Below are 27,039 nucleotides of genomic sequence, written 5' to 3'. Positions count from 1 at the left end.
GATTTGTTGCACAGGGTGGTAAAATACTTTTTATACATTTAGAGAGAAATGATCACACGGCAAGGGCTTATTTTTCTAGGCCGGCGAAGGGTGTTCGAGGTGCTGCTGTTTGTGAAGACAGCACTTTTCAGGGCTTCTCCCCCACACCTTCCCCACACTCCGCAGTGATGTTAGGAAGAGGAAGGTAAGATAAAAGTTGTTGAAATTCATGTTGTGTAGCAGGAGGGTCTGACAGAATTTGTGTGTGCGTTTGCTGTGCACACGGATAAATAACTTTCTCTGCGGATGCTTCAGATCTCTGTTCTCATTACGGTTGTATCCTAGGTAGCTAAACATTAGATGTGTTATATTGAAGTGTGCATCATAATGAAGGTGATTTATTATAATTAAAACGGCACGGAGAGCGGCTTTTATTAGACATATTGTTTCGCAGGAGAGCTTAATAAAGGGCATTATTATTAGTTATAGATCTGTGTGAGGGATGTTGTTTACCAAGAGTTATGTGAATATTAGTCAAAGTCTGCAGTCTCTCCTTTGATCTGTCCGCTGGCGGGTAGGGAGAAAAAGATTTCTATGCCCAGCAAAGAGAACAAATTTCAAGAGCATCGGAGGGGGGGGGGAAGGAGGGGGGGAGAGAGACAGAGCAAAAGGAGATGCCGAGCGTATGAGGTGTTCTCTGCAGGAGCAGTTCTAGAATACTTTATCACGTATTTTCATAGACAATGGCATGGACCGTAAGTAGACCCCGTCTCTCGCTATAATAATGGCCATAAAGTTCAGGTCAGATTGGGTGCGCTCTGGACTTTGATGCTACGGAAGGTCACTGGGGGAATCGATAGACCAAGAGAGAGAAAGAGAGAGAGAGAATCTCCGCCAATCAATGAGATTTTCTTTTTGTATTTAAAGTGGACACCGCTGGTGTGAGTCTTGGATTCAGATGCCGCTTGGTCCCGCTCCGGCCAGCTGAGTGCAGGAGACAAATGCATTGGGCAAATACACTGTCATCTTTTTAATAACCAAGAGTCGTCACTGTGGGGACCCAGCCAGGTAGAGCAAAATCTGAAGAGCCGTAGGGCAGAAGCAGACCAATCGGCAGCCTAAATAACCTTGCATGCTCATTACGCGTTTCACCCAGGGATGCTTTGACTTCCAAACGTTTTTAACCATTGCTGTTTTAAAAACTTTCGAGCAGCTTTAAAAAAAACCCAAAACCCCAATGTGCTGCATTTATGCAGTCATACCGGTTAGGTTTTCTTTACTATGTTTGGTGTTTGAATGTCTACAGGGTTCTGAAAATTATTGTGGCGTGTTAGGAGGCTGCTCCATTCTCTCCAGCGAGTTCTGGAGATGTTTCTAGTCATTGCCGTCCGCCCCTCCCTTCCTTTTAAAGTTTTCAAAACAGCCTGAAAGTGCTTTTAGGGTTTCCTGTTTATTGTAATGCGTCGCCTCTTCAGGGCGAAGAAAGCTTTCGGAATGGATGAGATGAGAGATTGCAGCAATACTATAATAGCGGGTAATTGGGAACAGGGCTGGTTTTTGAGCATCGTGCCTGAATGTATGTGAAATTAACAAATGTCATAAACCCCATTTTTTTGGGACTGCTAGTGTAAATTGCGGGGGGGGGGGGGCTTTGTTAAACAACCGAGATTAGAACCCTTTTTTAAAAAAACCTTAAAAAAAAACCTTTCACCTTTCACAGCTTTGTCACAGGACTGTATTTTATCGACACAATCGCTTTTGAAACCTTTGTTGAAGAGTTCAAAAGAGGGTTGCCAACAGGCCTGGAGAAAGACGTCTTGTTCCTTTAATAGAGGGTTAATGTGTCGAAAAGGCAGCTGCACTTTGTGATACAACCATGCCTGGTTAAAAAAAAAAAATCCCCTTAAGCCTCTGTTAAAGGGACAAGATATCTCCTACCAGGCAGTTGGCAAGAATATATATGAATCTTATCTGCAATATAGGATAATGGATTATTATAGTAACTAAGCAGATTAATCTATGTATGTATATATAGCATCCTAAACACTAAAAGATATTCTATAACTAACATTCTATTTTTTAAAATATGGATTGTTTTTAGATCTCATTTAAAACATTTTGCTTATGGAGACAGATGCAGAGGAGAGAAAGACACGGGCATGCTTAAGCCAGGGGTGATCACTTTTACTAAATCCAGTCAATTTCAGTGGGGAAGTCACTGGAACTTGGAAGCACTTGTCATTGGGTGGATCATACCCTGGGATAACAGCAACAAGCAAAAGTTGACAAGTATGTAAACTCGTCCCATTGAAATCAGCAGGGCTTACTTCTGGGCAAATGGAAACAAGGCTGGGCTGCACACCCCTAAATCCTTCCATCTTAAAGATAATAGGCTGTTAGATGTAGTTGTGAGTTCCTGCATTGTGCAGGGGATTGGACTACATGACCCTAGAGGTCCCTTCCAACTCTATGATTCTATAAGATCAGAAAAAGAGCACCAGTATGGTTTAGTGGTGAAGAGCGGTGGCTTCTAATCTGGCAATCCAGGCTTGATTCCCCACTCCTCCTCCACATGCAGCCAGCTGGGTGACCTTGGACTAGTCACAGTCCTGTTAGAGCTGTTCTCACAGAACAGTTCTCCCAGAGCTCTCTCAGCATCACCAACCTCAAAGAGTGTCTATAGTTGGGAGAGGAAGGAAAGGCAATTGTAAACTGCTTTGAGACTCCTTTGGGTAGCGAAAAGCGGGGTATAAAAACTAACTCTTCTTCCTCAATATAACTGAAAGTTATTGCTGTTCGGTATTTATTAAAAGCAGACAATGCTTAAGTGCAGCGGCTATGTATTTGCACACATCTAATGTTGTGCTAAAATCCAGGTCTGCTAATAGAGTCATTACATGGTAGTCAGAGGAGTGTGCCGGCTTCCTATTCAGATGAGGATCTGGAAATTTTATTCTCAGGTCCAAATACACTGTGCAGAACAGAAACTCTATCCCATATACAAACTCTAGATCTGCTTTCTTAGTTGGTGATTTGTCTATGTAAGGCAACAGGTGGAAGTGAATTCATTCTTGCAAGGAAAAAAGTCTCTGATCGTATGGCACCTTAATACTGTAGATATATTATGGTAAGTGGTATTGATTAAAGTATGACTATCCAAAGTACATGGGTGAACATATGTGCCACTTCCCTTTCTGAAGACCATGCCATTCATCTGCCGCAAAATGACTACTAACCAAAATATAAGCGCCAGTCTTCTGCAAGGCCAAGAGAGAGTCACAATCCAAATCAAATGAGTTCAGCTTATTTATAAGCAGGCAAATTTATCCAGGTTTAAAAGAATCTCAAACGGCCAGTGAAACTAGTGATTCCTTACTCTCTAAATTAACTGCAAGTCAATATTTAATATCCCTAAATAAAAATGATAAAACTGTCCCAGTGGCAAATGGTTAATTGTTGAAACAGTGCTATACTTGGGGGGAAAAATTGTTCCACTAGCTAGCTTGATCATACCTAGGAAAGGAAGGTGGCCCGTGACAAACATGGCCTTGATTAATTTTTTGCCCACTAGAATTACTGCAGCCTCAACCTAATTTTGCTCTCTGATTTGTGCACACAGTTATCTCTGTTTAGCTAGATTTCAGTCCAGCAGGACCTTAGAGATGAACAAGAGTTGAACAGTACAAACTTTTGAGAGTCTAACTGAAAGCTTGAAACTCCCCCACCCCACCCCTTCTTCATCTCTTGGTCCTACTGGACAGGAATCCAGCTGTTTGACTGTAGATCCAGGGTGACCAAACTGTGGCTCTCCAGAAGTCCATGGACTACAATTCCCATGAGGCCCTGCTAGAATGTGTTGGCAGGGGCTCATGGAAATCATAATCCATGGACATAGTTTGGCCACCCCCATTGTAGATCAACACGGCTGCCCTTTAAAACCACCTCTGATTAATCCATGCATCTTCTCTTTCTGTTGTTATTGTTGTTAGTTGTGAAGTTGTGTCTGACCCATCATGACCCCATGGACAATGATCCTCCAGGCCTTCCTGTCCTCTACCATTCCCCGGAGTCCACATAAGCTCGCACCAACTGTTTCAGTGACTCCATCCAGCCACCTCATTCTCTGTTGTCCCCTTCTTCTTTTGCCCTCAATCGCTCCTAGCATTAGGCTCTTCTCCAGGTAGTCCTTCCTTCTCTTGAGGTGGCCAAAGTATTTGAGTTTCATCTTCAGGATCTGGCCTTCTAAAGAGCAGTCAGGGCTGATCTCCTCTAGGACTGACCAGTTTGTTCGCCTTGCAGTCCAAGGGACTCGCAAGAGTCTTCTCCAGCACCAGAGTTCAAAAGCCTCAATTCTTTGATGCTTGGCCTTCCTTATGGTCCAACTATCTTTCTGTAGATATATTCAAATGATAATAAAAGCAGCTATTTTTTAAAACCACCACAACTCTCTTGCTCCTAAACTCTCAGGCTTTTTTTGGTCTTCTCAGATGAAAGTAACAAAGACCTGATCGTTTCCTCTTAATACAGTAATATAAACATCAGGAAACTTGGGTGAAGAAATTAAATTGAACTTTTGCATCATCCCCTTCCATTTTAGGGCACTTGCTTGCCTCGTGCGCAGAGCTAGCCCATAATACTCTGAATAATAAGAACACTGACAGACTGCTTCACTCCAACAAGCATTTAATAATAAATTAATGGAGTAGTTGTTGGGCAAGCGTTACCCTTCTTCGGAAGGCAGTCGGAGCTTGTTAGCTACAACGAGGGGGGAAATGCCCCTAAGTGTCCTGCGTTACAGGTATGCAAGGGAATAACTTAAAAATATGGCTTCAACATAATTTCTCTTAGCAGGGTCATCTGCAATTCCAGCAGAATGTATGCTCAGCTGAAATGATTTGTTTGTGTTTTCCTCGGTGCCCAGAGTAGGGACCCTTCACATTGTATTATTTTCGTCTTAAACAACACCCAAGCCTTTTAAAAAGGGGGTTTTATGTACCCGGTATTACCTTTTGAAGTTAAACTAGATTTGCTGTATAAAGAGAAGAGTGGTATAAATTTATATATTAAATAAATGGCCCACAGTGCCCTACGAAGGAAAGGCAGATCGGTCCTTGGAAGTTCTGTATTAGGAGGTGGACCAGAAGTAGATCCTGTACACACACCAGTGATGAGCCTAAGCTTGCTACCTCCTGGTGGCACCTGGAAATCTCTTCCTATTACAACCGATCCCCAGATTGGGATGCCAGCCTTCAGATGGGGTACAGGGATCCCCTGGCATTATAAATCATCTGCAGATAAATTCCCTGGAGAAAATGGATTCTTTGGAAGGTGCACTCTATGGCAGGGGTGGCCAAATTGTGGCTCTCCAGATGTCCATGAACTACAATCCTTAGGGACATCTGGAGAACCGCAGTTTGATCATTGGGCATCAGATGGACTGCGCCTCCCATGATAGCTACTTAATTTGAACATACCACCTAGACAACATAGCACTGAAGTCCACCTTGGACCCAGAATGAAGACAGGTCTCTGCTGCCACCGATCGCCATTTTGCTGAGTGTGAAAAGGCCTTTTTTGTGACAGGTAGAGTGATGGTGATAACAAGACATCTAGGCTTCACTGTCCTTCCTACTACTATCAGAAGGATGCCTGGACTTTGAGGTTGCTTTTGGTTCAGAATTCGCCTTCTGAAACAGATTAATTTGGGGACTTCAGTGCAGTGCTTTGAACTGACTCCTGTTTATGGGACCCAATCCCAGTGGAAATAGAGGAGAAAATGGGTGGCATGGCACAATTTGTACATGCGAGACAGCAGAAGAGTTTGTGTGGTCAAGGAGGATAAAAAGCCCTGCTGGATGAGAACAGTGGTCCATCTAGTCCAATGTCCAGTCTCACAGAATGGCCAACTAGTTACACTGGAGGGACAACATCAGGGCATAAAGGCCAAGATCTTCCCCTGATGTTTCCTACTGGCACTGGTATTCTGAGGTTTATTGCCTTTGACTGTGGAGGTTCCCTTTGGTCACCATGGCTAGTAGCCTCTGATGGACCTATTGTTCTTGAATCTGTCTAGTTCCCTTTTAAAGCTCTCTATACCCGTGGCCATCTTCTGGCAACAAATTCCACATTTTAATCACTTATTGAATAAATAAGCATTTCCTTGTGTTCCTCCTGAATCGACTATCCACCAGCTTCATTGAATGCCTCTGAGTCCTAGTATTTTGGGAGGGGAATAAGAAATTGTCTCCTCTCTCTCTGGTGGCAGGAAGTGCTGTCAATTTGCAGCTGACCTATGGCAGCCCCATAGGCTTTTCAAGGCAAGACACTAACAGAGATGGTTTGCCATTGCCTGCCTTGTTATGACCCTCGACTTCCTTGGTGTCTCCCATCCAAATTCTAACCAGGGCTAATCCTACTTATCTTCCAAGGTCAGGCTAGCCTGGAGTATGCAGCTCAGGCCCCACTTTGTCTTCCTTCTGCACATTTTTATCAACCCTCATGTCCCCTCCCTCACTTGTCAATTTTCTCAGATCTCAAAAACCAGACCCTTTAGCCCAGGGGTAGTCAAACTGCGGCCCTCCAGATGTCCATGGACTACAATTCCCATGAGCTCTTGCCAGTGAATGCTGGCAGGGGCTCATGGGAATTGTAGTCCATGGACAACTGGAAGGCCGCAGTTTGACTACCCCTGCTTTAGCCTTTCCTTAAGGGAAAGTTACACCCCCCCTAATCATCTTGGTTGCCCTCTTTTTGTCCTTTTTCCAAGAAAGGAAAGTTTTGAGAAGGGAAACTTAAATACCCCCACTGTTGGAAGGCAGCAGATCCTTCTTCTTGCTTTATGACCATGCTGACCAATTTGTGTGGCACTTCTGTGACACATCTGGGGATGGTGGATGCTTTCTGGAGGAGCGCTGCCACTTCGGTCTGCCATTGCAATGCATGATAAGTCAATTTGTCATTCATGTTTTGTTGTTTTTGGGTTTTTTTTGTCATGAGCATGATATATCCTTGGCATGCACCACCATTCCCTTATAGCCCGTTGACTGCCTTAAACACCTGTCATTTCCCACCCTAGGCACATTGCCACATTATACCCCATCCCCAGTTTAGTTGACCCAGAGCACTTCCTCCCTTCCTCTTGAACTGGATTTTACCCAGCACTTGCTGGCTTTCTCCCAAGAGGCAGTTTTAGCTGCTGCTCTGCCACCTTTCTGACATTAAGGATCAGCCGTCTGAATCCATTTTAGCTAAGATGGAGCCTGCCTCATTTATACGAGGTCAGCTCATGCCAAGATGTTTCCTGGGGCCTGCCATTTCCATCCTCTTCATTCCTGGACATCTTTTCATTGAGCCCTTTCATTACCTTCATAGATGGCCCTTTGCATGGAAAAACTAATAGAAGCCCTGTGCCTTAAATTACTCCTTAGACACCCAATTCCCCTTTCTAGAGTGTTGTTGTTAGTTGTGAAGTCATGTCCGACCCATCGCAACCCCATGGACAATGATTCTCCAGGCCTTCCTGTCCTCTACCATTCCCTGGAGTCCATTTAGGTTCACAACGACTGCTTCAGTGACTCCATCCAGCCACCTCGTTCTCTGTTGTCCCCTTCTTCTTTTGCCCTCTATCGCTCCCAGCATTAGGCTCTTCTCCAGGGAGTCCTTCCTTCTCATGAGGTGGCCAAAGTTTTTGAGTTTCATCTTCAGGATCTGGCCTTCTAAGGAGCAGTCAGGGCTGATCTCCTCTAGGACTGACCGGTTTGTTCGCCTTGCAGTCCAAGGGACTCGCAAGAGTCTTCTCCAGCACCAGAGTTCAAAATCCTCAATTCTTTGATGCTTGGCCTTCCTTATGGGCCAACTTTCACAGCTATACATACCACTGCAAGGAGGGGGAGGTACAGTTCCCTCCCCTCCAGGAATAAGCTACTGCTATTTAATGGTGCCATGCCCAGCAACGGTGGCAAGTCCTGTGATGGGGTAGTTCAGGAGAGTCTTGGGGGCTCAGTTGGGGGAAGAAGTTCTGTATTGCAGCATGGTCGGGAAGAAGGGTTCACGGTCCAAGTCCGTGTCAGCAGAAAGGGTGTTGTGTTTTCACAACTACTCTGCAAGTTATTTACTGTTGATGTTGAAGTTAGAAGCATGTCCCATTCAGAGTAGCCAGGTCCCTTGTAGCTGCTCAAACAAAGACAAGATCAATGAGCGGCGAATCAGTTAAGCCAGGGGTAGTCAACCTGTGGTCCCCAGATGTTCATGGACTACAATTCCCATGAGCTCAAGGGAATTGTAGTCCATGAACATCTGGAGAACCACAGGTTGACTACCCCTGAGTTAAGCAATTCTGAAGTCATAGTCGTCTGTTTATTTCATAAGGTCACACAAAGCCAGAACCCACCTTCCCACCCACCCACCTACCTACCTACCTAAAGTGTGTTCTTTTTTCTGTAGCCTGAAGATCTTATGTAATGCTAGGAGCTTTCTAGGCCCCATCTGGAAGCTGGCATCCTTCCCCATAGATTGTGTAAAACAGAATTGTTCAGGGAGGCATTTTAGTAAAAGTGAGAGAGCTATATTGTAACAGAACAGTTCAGGAAATAAATAATTGTTAAAAGGCAAATCCCATTGTGCATCGGCAACTAAATAGTGGCTTGGATCTTGCCTAAAACTTGCACAATCAAAAGGGAATTTCCATTCATGAAGGGTGATTTCCCTACCTCTCCCCTCCCACTGCAGCCCCAAATACCTCCCAACATGCTGCTCCTGTGATCTGGATGTCCCTTGAAAGAGGGGGAATTAGCAAAAATACCCCCCTCCACATCCAAACGGCAATTAAAACATACATGTCATCTAACTTCAGCTGCTGACCAGCTGCTGACCACTGTACAATACCATGGCATGGTGACTGTCACACATGAACAGATACTAAATATTACATAATAGTTACCGCAGCTTCCATGGAAAAATACTCACTGCATTGCGTCTTATCTGGCCAATAATGTCTGCATGGGACCTATCAAAGAACAGCAAGCACTAAATATCATTCCATGTCAATTATCTCACCTTGTCAGGCAGTCAATTATAAACTGTTAAAAAAACACCGGTCAGCCATTAATGCCTGCTATCAGAGAAAATCAATATCGTTGGATGACAACTACCAATGCCAAATCTTGGTCCTCCAGATGGAATTGTAGTCCATGAACATCTGGAGGACCCCAGGTTGACTACCCCTGCTCTACATGCAGTTCAGTAGGAAGGAAGGACTCTAAGAAGTGTTCGTAGGAACAGGCGCTTCGGTGCACAATAATCTCTGAAGAAATTTGTCATTGTGAATGAAGTCGCTCCTTGTTTAAAATGCATTGGTTCGAGTGGTTTGCTGGGCACTTTAATGGGTGCATCAGTGCATTTAACGCAAGGCAAAATGTGGGAGGACTAAAAATGTTTACCCCCCCCCCCCCAAATGAACAAGTCACATTAGCAGGCCTTGCCGTTCTAATTACTGTACCGCTCACATTATCCTGTTTTAACAGAATATATAGACATCGTGTTGATTGATTCCCTCTTCCTTTCCTTGTAATTGTGGGAACAATCTAGTGGACACATGTGTGGGAATAAAAGCTCTCTATGTACTTTTATAAACAAGAAGTCTTCCTAGACATCACTGATCTTCATTTCAAGAGGTATATTTACACAGGCGAATCATTCGCAGACAGTTTTATCTGCGTTCGAATGTTCAACACAGTTTTCCTTTTCTTCGAAAAAGACATTTCATTTTAGCCTAAATTTTGCCTCCCTCAGACATATTTATTTGATACGCCATAAGGGGGGGGGGGGGAGATCACACTTTTCATTCATGTGAAATTTCCCCTTTCTTATTTCAGTCTCTCGGGTTAATAAATTGGAATGGGAATGTTATTGCAGGCAGGATTCCATCTCATTTACAAACTGCTGTTCGTTTGTGCGTGTTTGATCCAGCCGTGGATCCACAACACATTCTCTCTTATGTAAGATATATATTATGTCATGACTCTATTGCTGTAGATCAACAAGTGGTGTTTATCGATCCGTTCCAGCCGCAGTTCTAACCCCATGGAAGATTTTGATTGATAATTCTCATCCAAAATGTGCCTTTCCTTCGTCCCTCTGGACTATTCCGTGGTTCCAGCAGAAGACTATGCTGTAGCCTTTATTTATGATGGAGTACTTGGTACAAAAAGCAGTATGGAGCATTTAAAGCACCCAACTGTTATCTTTACATCCTTGAAATTTTGTAAGGGTGCAATATTGGAACCCTCGATAAAAGGAAGAAATAACTATCGGTGAGCAGCATTAATTCTGATATGCTCTTCTTTGCAACTGTGACTGAGACGATTCAGATTTCAGTGCTGCCTCAGAACTTCAGAGTGGTTTTACACATGGCCATGTGCAGGAATTTGCCCTCCAAGTGTATGATTGACATGGAGGAGCAGCCCTGATGAAGGTATATTGTAGTACTGATTAGGATATGCAGAGGAGCCTCTTGTGGTGCAGAGTGGTAAGGCAGCAGAAATGTGCTGTCTGCCCATGAGGCTGGGAGTTCAATCCCAGCAGCCGGCTCAAGGTTGACTCAGCCTTCCATCGTTCCGAGGTCGGTAAAATGAGTACCCAGCTTGCTGGGGGATAAATGGTAATGACTGGGGAAGGCACTGGCAAGGCCACCCTGTATTGAGTCTGCCATGAAAACACTAGAGGGCGTCAGCCCAAGGGTCAGATATGACCCGGTGCTTGCAGAGATATGCAGAGAATTTACAGCTGCCAAGCCCCCAATCGGGGTGGGAGTTCCCCTGCCCAAGTTCCAATTGGCTGCCACCCTTTTCTGTCAACTGGAACTATCGCCGTTGCTTCTGCTGTGATCTCCACCAAGTCCCACCCCAACCCTCTTGCTGGTTGCCTAGCAACCTTGCATCTTGCCTGGCAATCCTAATAAAGATAGAAACATATGACTCCTGGATTAGGTCCTTAAAGTATTCTGGCAATGCCAGACAACTGGCTTCTGCTGCTGGACCCTGGCTGGAGGCATCAGCTATGTCCAAAGGGCATGAGGCTTCTTCCACAGGGTGTCAGCCTCCTGTTGGGACCTAGGGATACTTCTGAATGCTGACCCTACTCCAGACTGGAGAAAATGGCTGCTTTGAAGGGTGGGCTCGATGGCATTGTACACACATGAAGCTGCCTTAGACCAAGAGTCCCTCAAAGTCAATATTGTCTTCTCCAAGTGTGAGTGGCTCTCTAGGTCTCAAGCTGTGGTCTTTCTCATCATCTCCTATCTGGAATTGAACCTGAAACCTTATGCAAGCAAGGGAGAGGCTCTTCAACCAAACCACAATCCCTCCTCAATGAGGTCCTTGTCCTCCCCACGCTCCACCCCAAAATCTCCAGGAGTTTCCAAGACTTGAGCTGGCAACCATACTCCCCCAGCACTGCTGGTGTCCACGTAGCTCCTAGCAACTCTACTTTGGCAATCTGCAAGAGTGCAGGTGTCATGAGCCCAAGTGAGGTGATGCCTTGTTTTGGGATCTGCTATCGACTTATTAGTTGGGTCCTTGCAAAGGGTTGAATTTGCAGTCCTGGTACCTCTATGGTGGGGTCTGCATGCCATTTGATCAGGGCACCAGTTCTCCCTTGCTGTGTTCAGTGTCAAAAACTGGTAGTTGACCACTAAATGGCCACTTGAGCCACTAACCTGTGGCACCTCTGAAGCAGGAAAAGATTCAATTGGTGTAGAAAACTAGGAGAAGGAGAAGGAGAAGGAGTTCACAGAATCATAGAGTTGGAAGGGGCCATACAGGCCATCTAGTCCAACCCCCTGCTCAACACAGGATCAGCCCAAAGTATCTAAGAAAAGTGTGTATCCAACCTTTGCTTGAAGACTGCCAGTGAGGGGGAGCTCACCACCTCCTTAGGCAGCCTAGAGTTGGTTCTTATGTGCTGCTTTTCTCTACCCGAAGGTGTCTCATATGGGCTTACAGTCGCCTTCCCTTTCCTCTTCCCACAACAGACACCCTGTGAGGTGGGTGAGGCTGAGAGAGCCCTGATATTACTGATCAGTCAGAACAGTTGTATCAGTGCTGTGGCGAGCCCAAGGTCACCCAGCTGGTTGCATGTGGGGGAGCAGGGAATCAAACCCGGCTTGCCAGACTAGAAGTCTGCACTCCTAACCACTACACCAAGTTTATTTCACTTCTTACAATAAAAATACCCAGATGCACCTTTCAAGGTAGGTTCTTCATGGCAATTTGAAACAAGTAAAATAAATATTAAGCCAAAAAAACAAAAAAACAAAAACAAAGACAATATGCTTAAAAAATTGAATAAATCATGTATTCTCCTACACTTGTGAATTCTTCTACTCCTTTCTGTGCCTTGTTGTAGGATGCTGTAGGATTGGCCATGCTGGCAGGGACTCATGGGAATGGTAGTCCATGAACATCTGGAGAGCCACATTTGACCACCCCTGCTCTATATAGTTTTGTATGAATACTACAGTTTGGGAGTTGAATGTGGATATGGGCAGGAGGAGAAGGGCCCCTCTGTGTAGGAATTTAGGCAATATCTACATTTATTTGCCAGTTTTAGATAATAACTATATTTCTGGACCTTTTGGGTTTCCTATACATTTGCTTCCAAGTCTCTGTATGCAGTCATTCAGTTTTAAAGTGTGGCACATGTAATGATGTGATTGTAGTCTCTGGGTTTCCCATTCTTTTGTTGGCATGAATCCTGTCTCTCTCTGCCCAGCAAAGTTTGAAGTCTTCCTTCAGTCTTAGGAGCCTTCCTGAAAATTATGTCGCTCTTCCTCTGGTGGAAAGGCACTTCCGGCTGGAGGAAGCTTATTGGAAGGGTAAGACGGCTTCAAACTTAGCTGAGTGGAACACTATGATCTAGGCTATGAGGTTTAGAACTCCCATGGATGCTAGCTAGAGAGGAGTTCAGAGCAAGAATTCTTAAAGCACTTCTTTGAAAACAAATAGAAGGGATGGCAGCCTGTGCCGTTGGCCTGCCCAAATCAGTGCAGTCTTAAACATCTCATTAAAATATTTAACAAAGCTATCACCCCATGGGTGAGCATCCAGGGCGCCTATGTGCTCGTAAAGGCAGTTCCTTAGTAGATGGGAATTCCACACTTGGGAGAAAATGGGCACTATCAGGGCTCTCTCAGCCTCATCGCCCTCCCACAGGGTGTCTGTGGTGGGAAAAGGAAAGGTGATTGTAAGCCACTTAGACCCATTATGCACGGGGGTTTTAGCGCACATTCGGGGTGGAATGGCGGCGACTAAAATCACCGATAACGCACGGAGCCGACTGCAACCGGCCGCAGCTTCGGTGCATGCCGCCGAAAAAGCCGCGTCAGTGAAACGCGGAAGAAAGCGCAGCTTCTGGGTGACCGGGGCGCAACCAAAAGCGGCGCCCAGATCGCCGCGTGCATAATCGGTTACTCTGGGTTTTGCCACTGCCACGCCCCGCCCCGTGCATAACCGGTGTGCGTCGCGTCTTCCCCCTCCGCGTTTTCCATGTGACCCGAAATCGCCGTTTCGGCGGCTGTGCATAATGGGCCATAGAGATGCCTTCTGGTAGAGAAAAGCGGCATATAAGAACCAACTCTTCTTCTTCTTCTTCTACTGCTGCTCCTCTTCTCCCTCTTCTGCTTCTACTGTTTTCTCCAGGGAAATTGACCTTTGTCTTCTGGAGATCAGGGCTGATTCTGCACTCACTTTGTTTATTTTGTTGTGGATCCTGCTGAATTCAGATCAATTTGAACTTGGGTCTTCCTCTATTCCCCCCACACACACACACACACACAAAAAGCAGAAAGTGTTCTGCACTTGATTGTGGAAGCTCAGAATGGGAGGGGGGAGCCAAGTGCAGCAGCAGTCTCTTTCTTTTCTTGAATGGGACAGGGGGGGAGAGGATTGGAGACAGCAGTAGAGGGGGGGGGGGAAACCAAGAGGTAAATCTCTGCTGAGAGAAGTTAGGGCTTCTGGAGTGCAGTCACTTGCAACTGGGAACCAGGAAGACTTTAACTGATGCCCTGGCCAATATTCCTTGCAATAATGTTTGAGGCATGAGGCACAGGTATTTTGCAAAGAGCACAGATCTGCACATTTACTCATGGCAATGTTTGAAATATTGAGGCTTATATCCACTCCAGGATATCACAGGGGAAAGGTAGGGTCACCATGAATTAATCAAGTTTGTTGCAGAGGGAAAACTGCCTTTTGGCCCCGAGGACTGTGAAGCCACCTTACTGATGATAGCAGTACAGTAATTGAAACCAAAAATGCACCCATAATATTAAAGTATAAAACAGCCAATAATAATATAAAACACCAGAAACGAAGCTATAAAATCAGACATGGCTCCTATCTACTAGAAAGCCTAAGTTAAGAGCATAACAGAAAAAATGGGGATTAACAATGGCATTAAGAGGAATTAGTTCTGGGCCTAGCCAGCCTGTGAGGTGGAGGGAAGTACTCAGAATTAGAGCTGTTTCCATGGCTGTTGTGTCTGTTCCAGCAATAAACTGGGTACCAGACACGTAAAACTGTTGTCAATGGCTACGATATAATTTATTGATTTACAATCTTTAAACTGAAGGCTTGATGTCAGCTGTCTAGAAGGTGTTGTTTTGATGTAATTGCCCACCGACTTGATTTCACAACGAAGAGACAGATCCTATTAATATTAGCCTCAGCGGCAAACTCTGTGCCTCTGTGGCTACAGCTTCAAGGAAGAAGGCCCTACCCCTGTTAAGCAAGAAAGAGGCATCCAGCTCTTCCCTCGCCCCATGGCAATGCCTTATGCAACTCAATCAGATTGGGGGCTGCTTTAAAACAAGGGCAGCCAGTAGTGATGCAGTAAGTAGCACTGCTGCATCATCAACACAGGGGATGGGTTGGAGACACTGTGTCTTAAAAACCGAGATTGGGATTAAGATTTCCAAATGCCCACTGGTGCTCCGACAGCCAACTGGAGAAAAAAAGAGTGCCATCAATTGTGGCATGACATCACTTCCTGGCAAAACCCAGAAGTGATGTCATGCTATAAGTAATAGGAGTCATCCCTTCCTTGGAATCACTGCAAACTTGGTGGGATCCTTAATGCCAGTTTTATGCCTCCTGACATTGGAATGCTTTATCGTAATATCAGGCTACAGAAGAAAAGGCTACAGAAGAAAATCTGTAACAATATTTTTAAACATACACTATTATTTATCATCTGGGGAAGGACATCTCAGATTCTCCTGAATCTCTTATTTGGCTTTCTGTACCAGCAACAGTGGTATCCTTCTGGAATACCTTCTGAGTTGAGGCTGGTGGGCACTGTTTTGCTTGGCCTAGCCTGAATAGGGCAGCTGGATTATTAATGGAGGATTAATTTCACAAATCATGTTAACACTGTGTCGATCAGCAGCCTTGAGCCCTGGCCATAGTGAGTGTTGCTTTTAGCCCTTGGATCCCTAGGAATGGTACCCTAACCCTTTGCCATAGGAAGTCTGCCTTGCTCCCACTCCACGGGTGTTCCGGCATGGGGTAAAGATGGTGCTTTTCAAGAGAGCTCATGAAAACTAACTTCTTCTGTCTGCTTCCATTTTGTTTATTTTGTTGTTGTTGGGGCCTAAACCATTCTGGTTCCCTGCCGTTGTAGCTTGTTGTTATGCCATTTGTTTTTATGTTAATTGGGATGACATATTTTAATTTCTTCTTGCTAGCTGCCTGGTGGATTTGATAGAGCTGAAATGCAAGCAGTCAGTGTTTGAACATAGATTTAGGTGGGTAGGAGCAGCAGAATAAAGTTTGAGTCCTGTAGCACCTTTAAAACTGACAAAGTTTTATTCGCGGCTTTGTGAGCATGCACACTTATTTAGATATAACGAAACGAAATTGCTGCAATCATTACATATAGATGCTGATGGGGGGTTAGTTTTCAGAAAGGGCTGGTTAGAGTCAAGATGCAGAAAGAACTGGGCAATTATAACTGAGATTGGATTAAAGCAGTTGTTAAGATCTGTGAATGGCAGTAATTTAGCATACAATGCGAGAGATAAAATGATGTAGGGTATCATATCAACTTTCCTCTTGCAGCAAAACTAGAAACGCCATGAGGTGCAGAGTCTAGGAAGGAGAGAGACTATGGCTCAGTGGTAGAGTATCTGCTTGGCATGCAGAAGGTCCCTACTTCAATCCCTGGATTCTCCAGTTACAAGGATCAGGCAGTAGATGATGTACAATGCCTTCACCGGAGACCTTGGAAAGCTGCTTGCAGTCAGAGCAGGCAACACTAACCTTGCTAGACCAGTGATGTGACTCAATATAAGGCAACTTCAATGCTTATGTTCTACAAGGACCACCTATGCCCCTCTGTGCATGGAGGGAACTTGACTGCATCTTTGGGTATTAATTAATTGCTCTAGGCATTTGTGTTCCCCATAACAACCTATGGATGTGAAAGCCGGACCCTGAAGAAGGAAGACAGGAGGAGAATAAATGCTTTCGAATTATGGTGTTGAAGATGAATGCTGCAAATACCATGGACAGCCAAAGTTACCAACAAAACAGTTTTAGAGAGGAGCAAACCAACTATGTCATTAGAAGGGAAAATATTATGGCTGAAGTTCAGCTTTGCAGTGTGCAGCTGTGCCATCAAGGCCCCTCCTGCCTGCTTGAGGGACAGCGAGGATTGGGGCGGTGACTCTTGCTTTCCTTCCCGGCGCTTCTGGGCTGACCTCGAGGAGGCCGCAGGAAGGAGGGATGGAAGTGGCGATGTCATGGCCAGCCTCCGTCCTTCCTGTCTCCTCTCTGCCAGCCCTGTTCTTCTTTGCCCGTGAGTTGGCTGGCATGGAGCTCTGCCACTCCCCGACAGTGGGACTTCTGGAGAGTCCAGTGGGATGTGGGACTTTCCAGAAGAAGACAGGGTTGTCCCACCATTGTCGGGACACCTGGTCACTATAATCTTGCCCCTCCTTGAAAGCTCCCCTATAACATCACCTCTGGAGTCAGGATAGACTGGGAGAGGGGGTTGGGGGGATTTGCCTGTGATTATTAATTGTGGGTTTTGTGGGGTTTTATGCTTTAATTGTTGTTCTATTATTGTTAGCCACTGCGAGCCAGCAGGCTGGGAACCACCTAAAAATGTAATCAATCAATCAATGCAACACAATGCAATGCAAATGAGTCAACTCATGCCTAGCAGGCAATCTGGGCAACCAAAGAGTGCTAACTTTTGTTCTTTTGATGAAAATCCCCGGTGGAATGATCTCTCATTTGAAAGAAAGGCTATGGCTGTGTACAGCATAGTTCATGCATCTGTCAGCCCCGTTGTCAATGGGATGCTCCAATGTCTGATGTTTGCTTTTATGAAACTTGATAAAAACCTGTATTCAAACAACAGAGCGTTGGCCCAATGCCATTAAGTGCAATCCTGCATCCCTCCCCCCCTCCGAAAACAGCACTTCTTACTTTGGTGGCCGAGAAGATCAGAACCCAACTCCCAGATTGTTATTCTTCAGCAGGCACAAATTAGATGCTCAGCCTAGAGAGGAATCCTGCTTCGTTAATATAAATGGCAAAACGACCAGTGATTTCATTGGAATAAAATCTTTGCAAAGCGGACAAGGATGTTATCAAAGCAAGTGACATAACAGGGGCTGAATTGCTTTGCTATTTTCATGAAAATCAAAGGAGCAGGTTATCTAAGGAGAGTCATCCTAGTTACTCTGGAGGGGTGAAGTCGAACCGGTCAGCATTTCACCCATTTTCATAAATATGTGGCAGAAGTATAAATCAGAAATGACATGTTTTCGTTTTGATGAGCTCCCCAATTGGTTTCCTCATTAAATTTTGTTGATGGCTCTTTTCCTAGAGCAAGATGGAATAACAAGAACCAGCTATAGCAAATTGGGGGCTTTCTTTCTCTGCATGCATTGTGCCTAAAATATGCCTTCATTATCGATAGGTGATCTGCTCCATGTCATTAACTCCAAAACGATCGATTATTTTCATGTCACAGCCGGCTGCAGTCATGGGCTGCGTCTGCTGCTCATATTAAAAAGCACTTAGATACATGACCAAATAAGACTGAAAGGTGTTTTTTGATAGGTGATAGCCATCAGCAAGAACCTTCCAAAGCAGGGGTCCATGTTCTAAGGAATTCTAAGATGCCATTCATTTGAAACACGGTGTTGGGAAAGACTTTTCCACATCCATTGGACTGCCAAAGGGACAAGCAGGTTCTTGGTCAAATCAAGCCTCAACTCTTTCAAAAGGTCTATTGTACTAGGGCCACATCCTGAGATAGAGGTGCCAGCTCTGGGTTGGGGAATACCTGGAGACATTGGGGGTAGAGCTGGGAGTGGGTGGGATTTGGGTTGGGGAGGGACCTTGGTGCTGTACAATGCTACAGAGTCCACCCTCCAAAGCAGCCATTTTCTCCAGGGGATCTCTTTATCCTAGAGATGATCTGTAATTCCAGGGGATTCCCAGGTGCCACATGGGAACTGGCATGGCTATCATGAGAAGACAAGACTCACTGGAATGCTAGTAAAGTTTGAAGGCAGCAGAAGAGGAAGTCCCAACAAGAGATGGAATGGCTCAATGAAGGAAGCCAGGGCTCTCAGTAAGCAAAAGGATCATAGGATGTTTTGGAGGTTAGGGCATAGGGCCGCCACAAGTTGGAAGTGCTGTGATGGCACTTAACACACTAAATTTAATAACACAAGGTTTTGGCATGTTAAGTAGAGGCCGTTTTATTCTGTACTCATAATACATCGCTTCCGATTCACAACATTTCCAAATGGCATGAAGTTGCTTTAAGGGACAATCATTATAAGTATTAAGAAAAACATAGAAATAAATATAAGAACGTGTCTCCTTCTCCCCCCAAAGAAGGAACAATACAAAATAATGCAGGCAGTTATTTATTAAAAATGCATACTTGGAAATGCTCAAATCACAAGGTGATTCAAACAAAAGCCAAAATTTACTGTATAGAGTAATGATGTTTAAGTTTGTATATGGTCCACAAACCTAGAGAAGAGGCTTTTGCTTGAAACACAGTGGATTGTGATTTCCTTTAAAAAAAAAAAAGACTGGGCTGCATCATTTTTTTATTTTTCTTCTTTTCTGATCCTTTTGACCCCAGCATTCGGTTCCCTTTCTAAGATCTTTGGTTGGTATGAGAGGAGTTGGATGGACCTGGCTTTGAAACTGTTTGTGAGATGATGGAAGAATTGGTGGCTGGCAGTTCACAGAAATACCCTCTCCTTTGAGGAAATCCTCACCTTTCTGGAGGTAAGACCATTATACGTGTTGTTCATTATATCATGAGGTTTTTCTCTTTCTGTCTCTGTCTCTCTCTCTCTCTGGAGAAAGACAGATTGTAAATGCTGTAAACAAACATGCAAAGGCACGGCATCTTTTAAAATGTGAAATCTAATAGCATCCAAATGCACATTGTAACTTTATAAAAGGTTAAATTGTTCTTCATGCAATTTTCAGACTTGCTGATACCTAGGGTTGCCAGATCTGGGTTTGGATATATCTGGAGAGTTAGGAGGTGGAGCCTGATGAGGGCAGGGTTTAGGGAGGGCTTCAATGGGGTATAGAGTATAACACCAACAGGGCCATTTGTCACCTGGAGATCAGTGGTAATAGTGGGAGATCTCCAGTCACCATCTGGAGGTTGATAACTCTACCAATAACTAAAGACCATGAAGACCCCACCATGTGGGCTTCATCTAGTTTGCTTTTAAGGTATTCCCACCCATTTCTCCTTCCTTTTACAGCCACCATCTCACAAGGCCTTTGTTGGTATGTATTAAAAATATTTAGAACAATTAGAATATACAAAACAATATAGAACTCCCCCTAGAAGTGACTGAACTGAAGCTATCATAGTTGAGTCACAGTATGAGAAGCCAAGACTTGTTGGAAAGGTTGAGCAAGCAAGGAAAGAGGACAACCCAGGTGAGATGGGTAGACTCAGCCAAGGAAGCCCCAACCGTTGGTTTATAAGACCTGAACAAGGCTGTTAACAATAGGATATTTTGGAGGACGTGAATTTGTAGGGTTGTCATAATTTGGAGGTGCCTTGATGGCACATCACATGTAAAAATATAAATGCAGCAAACACAAAGAGGGAAGAGGGCTAATAAGAATTAGTGAGATAAGGAAGGCAAAAAAGAACCCACGCTCTTTGCTTTCTGGCAGCAGGAAACCACAGAGGGACACAGATGGGTCTTCCTAAGGAGGGAGTCCGAAATGTTCAGAGCCATGATCCCGACAGCCCTTCCTCAGGCTGCCGCTTGCCTAGCCTTTGATGGCACGGCCACCAGACGTAGAGTCTCTGAAGGTGAAGGGGGTGGCCTTCGTGTGTGCTGGCTCTGTGTCATAAAGTAGAAGGAAGGCGGGGCTGGAGCCGGGTCCTGGAGCTGGACAGACTGTCGTGGCACGTTGACTGGACTATGACTCTGGTCGGAATATTGGTTTCCAGTGGAAATTGATTTTAGGGCAAGATGCTAGATTCGTTTGCCTTATGTGAAATGTGTGTTTTGTGGCACCTGCTGATGTGGGGGGTCCTTTGCCTCCATTTCATGCCTTGGGTTTCCAACCCCAGCTGCTGCCGGCTCATTGCCTCTGAGAAGTGTTGAGAGCAACAACAGTCCTTGTGACTTTGTCCCCAGCATCTGGAGTTCAATGGGAGCAAAACAGAGAAAGTGATGTGTGGGTATCATGTGTGTGCATGAGAGGGAGTAGTGTCCTCGACTTTCAGACTGTGGTGTTGGGTTCCTAATCTATAAGGGAAGGGGTGTTGTTGACTTTCAGACTGTGGTGTTGTGTGCCTAATCTATAAGACTAACTAATGTGGTCTTCCTCTTGCTTCTTCACACGTGTGGCTTGCTACATTTTCCTGAATGAATTTATTTGCCTTAGGGTTGACATCTCCAGGAGAGTTGGGGGTGGAGCCTAGGGAGGGTGGGATTTAGGGAGGGGATGACCTCAGCAGAGTATAATGAAGAGCTAATTTTATACCCCACTTTTCACTACTTCAATGAGTCTCAAAATGGCTTATAGTTGCCTTTGCTTACTCTCCCCACAACAGACACCCTGTGAGGGAGGTGGGGGTGCGATAGCTCTGTGAGAACAGCTCTATCAGGACTGTGACTAGGCCAAGGTCATCCATGTTAAGGAACAGAGAATAACACCTGGCTTGCCAGATTGGAAGCTGCCACGTTCATTCATTCATTCATTCATTCATTCATTCATTCATTCATTCAACGTTTATACCACAAGCTCTTAACCACTACACCAAGCTGTCATAGAGTTCACCTCCCAAATAGCCATTTTCTCCAGGGGAACTCTGTCATCTGGAGATCTGTAGTCTGCTCTTTGTCATCTGGAGATCGGTTATAATTCCTGGATATTTCCAGGTGCCACTTGGGGATTGGCAGCCCTGTATCTCTTACAAGCCTCAAGAGACCGTATCTCTTATGGTCTTCATAAGTTAGGAGACTGGAGAGACATGAGTGAAGTTAGCAAATCACTGGTTGCTGGATCACTACTGGTGAGTTGGTGAGCTTCACTAGGGGCTGAAACCCATTAACCTCCAGATCTCTACTTCATTCCTAACTCTGAAGGTTTACTGCGGGAAATAACATCAGATTTGGACAATAACTATTCTCAAGCAGGACTCCTTCAGCAACAGTTTTCTTAAAACGAACCCCAAAGAATAGCAAATTTCCCTAAGCACCAGAGAGCGGAAGCTTTTCTTTCTTTTTTTAAGTGGATGCGTCCAAGATCATAAGCATTAATTTTCAGACGGACCAACATTGATTTTATAACTTCTAAAGCAACTTCCTGCAACCTAGGGCTCCAGAATAAAATGTGCATATTTAAAAAAGAAAATCAAAGCTTGGAGGGAGAGGGGAGGATGGAGGCTAGAGAATAACCTCATGTGAAAGGAAAGGAATGGCAGGCCAAGATTTTACGAGCCTGAAAGCCTCCTTTGAGATGTCCCAAAGACAGGGAAATAACAGTGATAAACAGCTGCCAGTAATCCCAAGGGAAACTATGCATGGAGTTCTGGATGCATGCACAAGAAGCCGACAAAGTGCAATGCAGTCTTATTTGCTGATAAAGTTGCCAGCTCCAGCCTGAGAAATACCTGGAGATTTTGGGGATGGAGCCTGAGAAGGGCTGGGCTTGAGGAGGGACATCTATGGGGTATGAAGCCTTAGAGTCCTCCTTCCAAAGTAGTCATTTTCACCAGGGGAACTGATCTCTGTCACCTGGAGGCTGGAAATCCTACCTGCAGAGTCCTTCCTCCCAGGATCAACAGATGCCGTTGGGATGGCCATAGCATGTGACTCAGCAGGCTCCCTCCGGCCTGAGGCACAACAGCCAATATCGCCCAATAAATATTTCACAAAATTAACAAATATATTAAAAATCAATTAACTCCCACCCATTCAGGAAACCTTTTCAGGGCCATCAAGACAGCCCCCAGTTTCCCAAAATCCTGGTTGAGAAAAGACGCTCTAACCCCTGCACCTAGCCTTTTCTTTGAAAAAAAGATGAGCAGACATGCCGTCGGGGAGTCATTACAATGCTATAAAAATAAGTATGCTTTTTAAAGTGAATTTGTACAATAGAAGGGAGCATAAATACGAAGTGGAAGAGAAGTGAAAGTTCTTAATGTGGCATTTGAAGACAAAATTTGACACAGCCCAATGAGAGTTTGGGAGTTTGGGATTTTTTTTTTTTGTGAAAAATATGTTAGTATATTTTTTTTAAAAATGAGTGCTTTTAAATAAAAAGCTGGTGAGGCTGACAAGGAATTGAGTGGAGCAAGGAAGTATAATACAGTTCTCTGCGGTAAGAGGAATTAGCTTGGCAGTTGAGGTAGAAATCCCCTCGAGGTTAGAAAACGGGTGGTTTTGGAAGGCCCTAAAATTTCTTCGGCGTGCAGTCATCAAAGTGGGAAGTGATGACAGTTAAGTATTAATTCCTCAGAGAAACGATCACAATAATGGTGAAGCCAGTCATAGCTAGTGACACAGGAGAGCGGCAAAATGTCGAGGCAGAAATATTAAAAAGTTCCCTTTCGAAGTTCCCCCCCATTTTAGATTCAAGTGTGATGATCCTAAAGAAGGGAGATATTAGAGAAGTGAAGAAAAGGCTCTATAATAGGTATGCTGTGGCAGCGGCCGGGGGGGGGGGGGGGGATATGGTTGCTTGCTAGTTGAAACGTGTGTGTGATATTCTGTTGGTAGTGACATCCTAAGCAGATCAGAAGCTGCCAAAAAGGATATAGAGTCATACACCACGTACGGGAAAGTTGATGCTCGTCACGGTGGTTGTTTCTAGGATAATGATAACAGGAGGAAATTATTCTGAAGCCATAGGCTGCGGGGCTGAAATTTGTACCTCATGGAATTCGATTTCTGACAACCCTGAAGAGTAAAGCTGTGGCTTAGATAAATTCGGAACGCTAGTCCTGCCTGAGAATTAAGATCACGGAGAGAGGCCCTCCTGACGGTCTCTTCCGTCAAGAAGCTCCTTTGGAGGGTGTGTGAGCAAAGCCACTTTTGGGATTCGCGGGGCCCTAGCAATGCACAGCTGCAGCAGGAGCAGCCAGATTGGGGGCAGAGGGGCCTTCCCACGGTGGAAAGGGGTATCCCTCTGATTGTCCTTAGAGAGCGCCATCAACCAAGCTCACGTTCTAAGAAGGCCCTTGCCAAGAGTGTGTTGGAAGGAGAAAAGGAGGACGGGGCCTCCAGCTGACCAGCTGCTGCCTCATTTGGAAGGAAGGGACCGGGCTGAGATGGAGGAGGACAAAGTAGGCTTCTTCTTCCCTCCTCTGTGGCACAGAGAGTGTGTGCATGCAAGCACACCTACTTCCTGCCGAGTCTCTTGGCTCCAAGTCTTAGGGTGGCGCCTGCACAGTTTGTCCCGCCCTAACGGTTTGATGCTGTGATCCTAACATCCTCACACCATAAAAGGTTGAGGGAAAAACGGGGGGGGGGGAAGGAGAGAGGTTACAGCTTTGATCCATGGGGGGAAGATACTGCATGGGATCCCAGAAAGCACGGGGCCCATAGCACGTGTTACCTGTGCTACGTGGATAAACAGACCCTGTACATGAGAGAGGCCCTTTTCAATGAGAGCCCCACAGTTGTACAGCAGCGTCCTCCGACTCTTAATATTTGGGAGTCTTTTTAAAAAAAAATTAGGACTGCATTTGCTTAAGTTACCAGCAGTCCTAAACTGTGGTTTCAAATTTTTGTTTCTATGTATTTTATGAATTCTAATTTATGTATTTTATCTATATTGTAAGTCACCTCGAGCTCCATAAGGAAGAAAGGCTGCTAATAAATGTTTGAAATAAACAAAATAAAAGAATAGTCTGAAAATTTCATCAGCTGTACCAGAACTGCAAGGTTATTCTTGTCCTGGACAGTGGAGAACACAATACACTGGGGTTAAAAAGCATGTCTGTATATGACAATGTACGAAAACCAGTGAAAGTTTGCCGCAGATGGTGGCCGTGGCTGGAGGGCTGCAAAATACCAATCCCATAAGGAGGTGGGGGACAGGATCTATAAATTACTGTGGGGAAAAAATTTAACTGATGGAGTGTTGTTTTGTGGTTAGTGTAACTTTGAATCTTGTAATTTATAATTTTTGAAGTTGCTAATGTTGAATTGTGTAATTTGTAAGCTGGAGTTAGTTACTTGAAAGATTTGTACATGAAAGAGTTACATATATTTTGAAAAATCAGCTTTATATATGGTGTTTTGTAGAATGGAGATAATTTAATAAAAATCTGTTTACCTTTAAAATATTTTTACCTCAGAAAATTTGTTTTTCTTACTTCTGAAATTTCTTATTCTCACATCATCTGCGCTGGGAACTTTATTATCATTGCTGTTATTGTTGTTGTTGTCATTGTCTCTTTGTTTCAAACCATTAAAAAAATACACATTCTATAGTGCAATACGTTATCGAGTATCCTGGTTTGGCTCGTTGGACTCATGGGAACTTGGCATGGTTCACAGAGCGTTGGCCAAGGTGGAGAGGCATCAGCGTGAACTGGAATTTGGCTGTGAGAATAGATGAGATACAATTGGGTGACAGTATAAGAAGAAAATTTAAGGAGAGGTGGACCATGGACAGCACCAAGGGATATGTTGCTGTGATGAGCTACAAAGTGCAAATGATATTTCAGAGCAGGCCCTAGTGACTTCTTCAGTACTCACAACTCAATGGAAAGTAGACAAGGCTTTAAGAGATAGCATGGTGCTCTGGTGCGAATCCCTGCACCAATACTAGGATTGCCAACCTGCTGGTGGCACCTGAAGGTCTCCCGCTATTCCAATTGATCACAGATAACCAAGATTGGTGCCCTGGGAGAAATGATTGCTTTGGAAGGTGGACTGTATAGCATCATATCCTGCTGAACCCCTCCCCTCCTTAAATCTCATCCTCCCCAGAACCCACCTCCCTAAATCTCCCAGTCAGATAACCAAATTCCCAAGATCAGGTTGCATGTTTGACACTTGGTATGTGAAATTGCAAGATCTGCTGCTTTTTAAATGAGGCCATCATCTGCCTGCTGTCTGAAACTACCTCCTTGGGGTTAGATCTGAATTCAAATCTAGTAGCACCTTAGAGACCAACAAGATATTCAGGGTATAAACTTTATATATCCGATTAAGAATCATAGAGTTGGAAGGGGCCATACATGTCATCTAGTCCAACTCCCTGCTCAATACAAGATCAACCTAAAGCATCCGGGATAAGTATCTATCTAGCCAATGCTTGAAGATTGTCAGTGAAGGGGAGCTCACCACCTCCTTAGGCAGCCGATTCCACTGTTCAGCTACTCTGACTGTGAATTCCCCCCCTGATATCTAGCTGGTATCATTCTACACATAGTTTAAACCCATTACTGTGGATCCTATCCTCTGCTGCCAGCAGGAACCTTTCCCTGCCCTCCTCTGTGACAACATTTCACATACTTAAAGACAGTGATCATGTCCCCTCTCAAACTCCTCTTCTCCAGGCTGAGCATTCCCAAGTCCCTCAGCCTTTCCAGGCCCTGAATCATTCTCGTCACTCTCCTCTGAACCCTCTCAATTTTGTCCATGTCCTTTTTCAAGTGAAGCCACCAGAACTGCACACAGTACTCCAGATAGAGACTGACCAGTGCAGTAAAGAGAGATGTGTCCCTTGAAAGCTTCTACTCCAGAAATCCTGTTGGCTTCCAAGGTGCCACTGGAATAAAATCTAGCTCATCTATTGTGGATCAACAGAGCTGTCCTCCCACAACTGATTCCTGTGGTATCCTTGTTGGATTAATCCGGACTGCCTGTCTTCCTCATGGTGCTTCCTCCATGTGTAGCACTTCTGTTGGAATTACAATCAGCAAGTAATTTGGTGAAGTCAACCTTGCAGGGTTGTTGCTGTTAGGTTGTTAAACTGTTAAGCTGCACCTATGTGAACACTGGTGGGATTGAAGCCACAAAGAGTGGAATTTTCTAAGCACATGGCGGGGAGACCCCTTTGTTTAAGGTGGGCCACTGCAGGAACAAAAGGCTCTTTGCTAGCAAGGAGTAAAGTATCCTCCATTAAGCTCTTCCCATCTGCTGATGTGTGGTCATGCAGTCCTGTGCTTGCAAAGCCAGCCATAGAGGCTTGCAATGTGTTTTCTTTGTAACTACTTTCTAAGCTTTGATGCACTGCTTCAGTAAGAAGACTGAAGCAGATGAATATGATATATATTCTATGTAATCTTTCCAGTAAAGATTATTCCTTTTCAACCTCAAAGCACTGTGAGTCTTAAGTCTATAATCCATCAAAGGTAAACAATAACTGCAAATGCTCTGTTACTCTGCAGCTCTATTTTTTGGGAGGGACTCAGGGCCAAGATTAGTCCAAAAGTCCCAATAACTTTACTTTCCCACCTTGGGCTGAATGCCTTGCCTTGGTAGCTAGAAGAGATTGCTCATTTTATGGTGGATATACTAGTAAATTT

At 44.6% G+C, this 27,039-nt stretch overlaps 1 protein-coding gene across 2 annotated transcripts in view; it reads left to right on the top strand.

Moving 5' to 3' along the window:
• The window catches only part of POU6F2 (POU class 6 homeobox 2), a 336,328-nt gene that overhangs the window by 12,372 nt on the left and 296,917 nt on the right, over positions 1–27,039 (top strand). Inside the window, exon 3 of one of the 2 annotated variants that reach the window (XM_077303990.1) lies at positions 19,147–19,295. The exons of the other annotated variant lie outside the window; for it this stretch is intronic. The gene's annotated coding sequence lies outside the window, so the exon portion shown is untranslated. The remainder of the gene's footprint in view (positions 1–19,146; positions 19,296–27,039) is intronic. 2 annotated transcript variants of the gene reach the window in all.

Source organism: Paroedura picta, chromosome 11 (genome assembly GCF_049243985.1).
Source record: "Paroedura picta isolate Pp20150507F chromosome 11, Ppicta_v3.0, whole genome shotgun sequence".
NCBI lineage: Eukaryota > Metazoa > Chordata > Lepidosauria > Squamata > Gekkonidae > Paroedura > Paroedura picta.
This window is presented reverse-complemented; position numbering and strand designations above follow the sequence as displayed.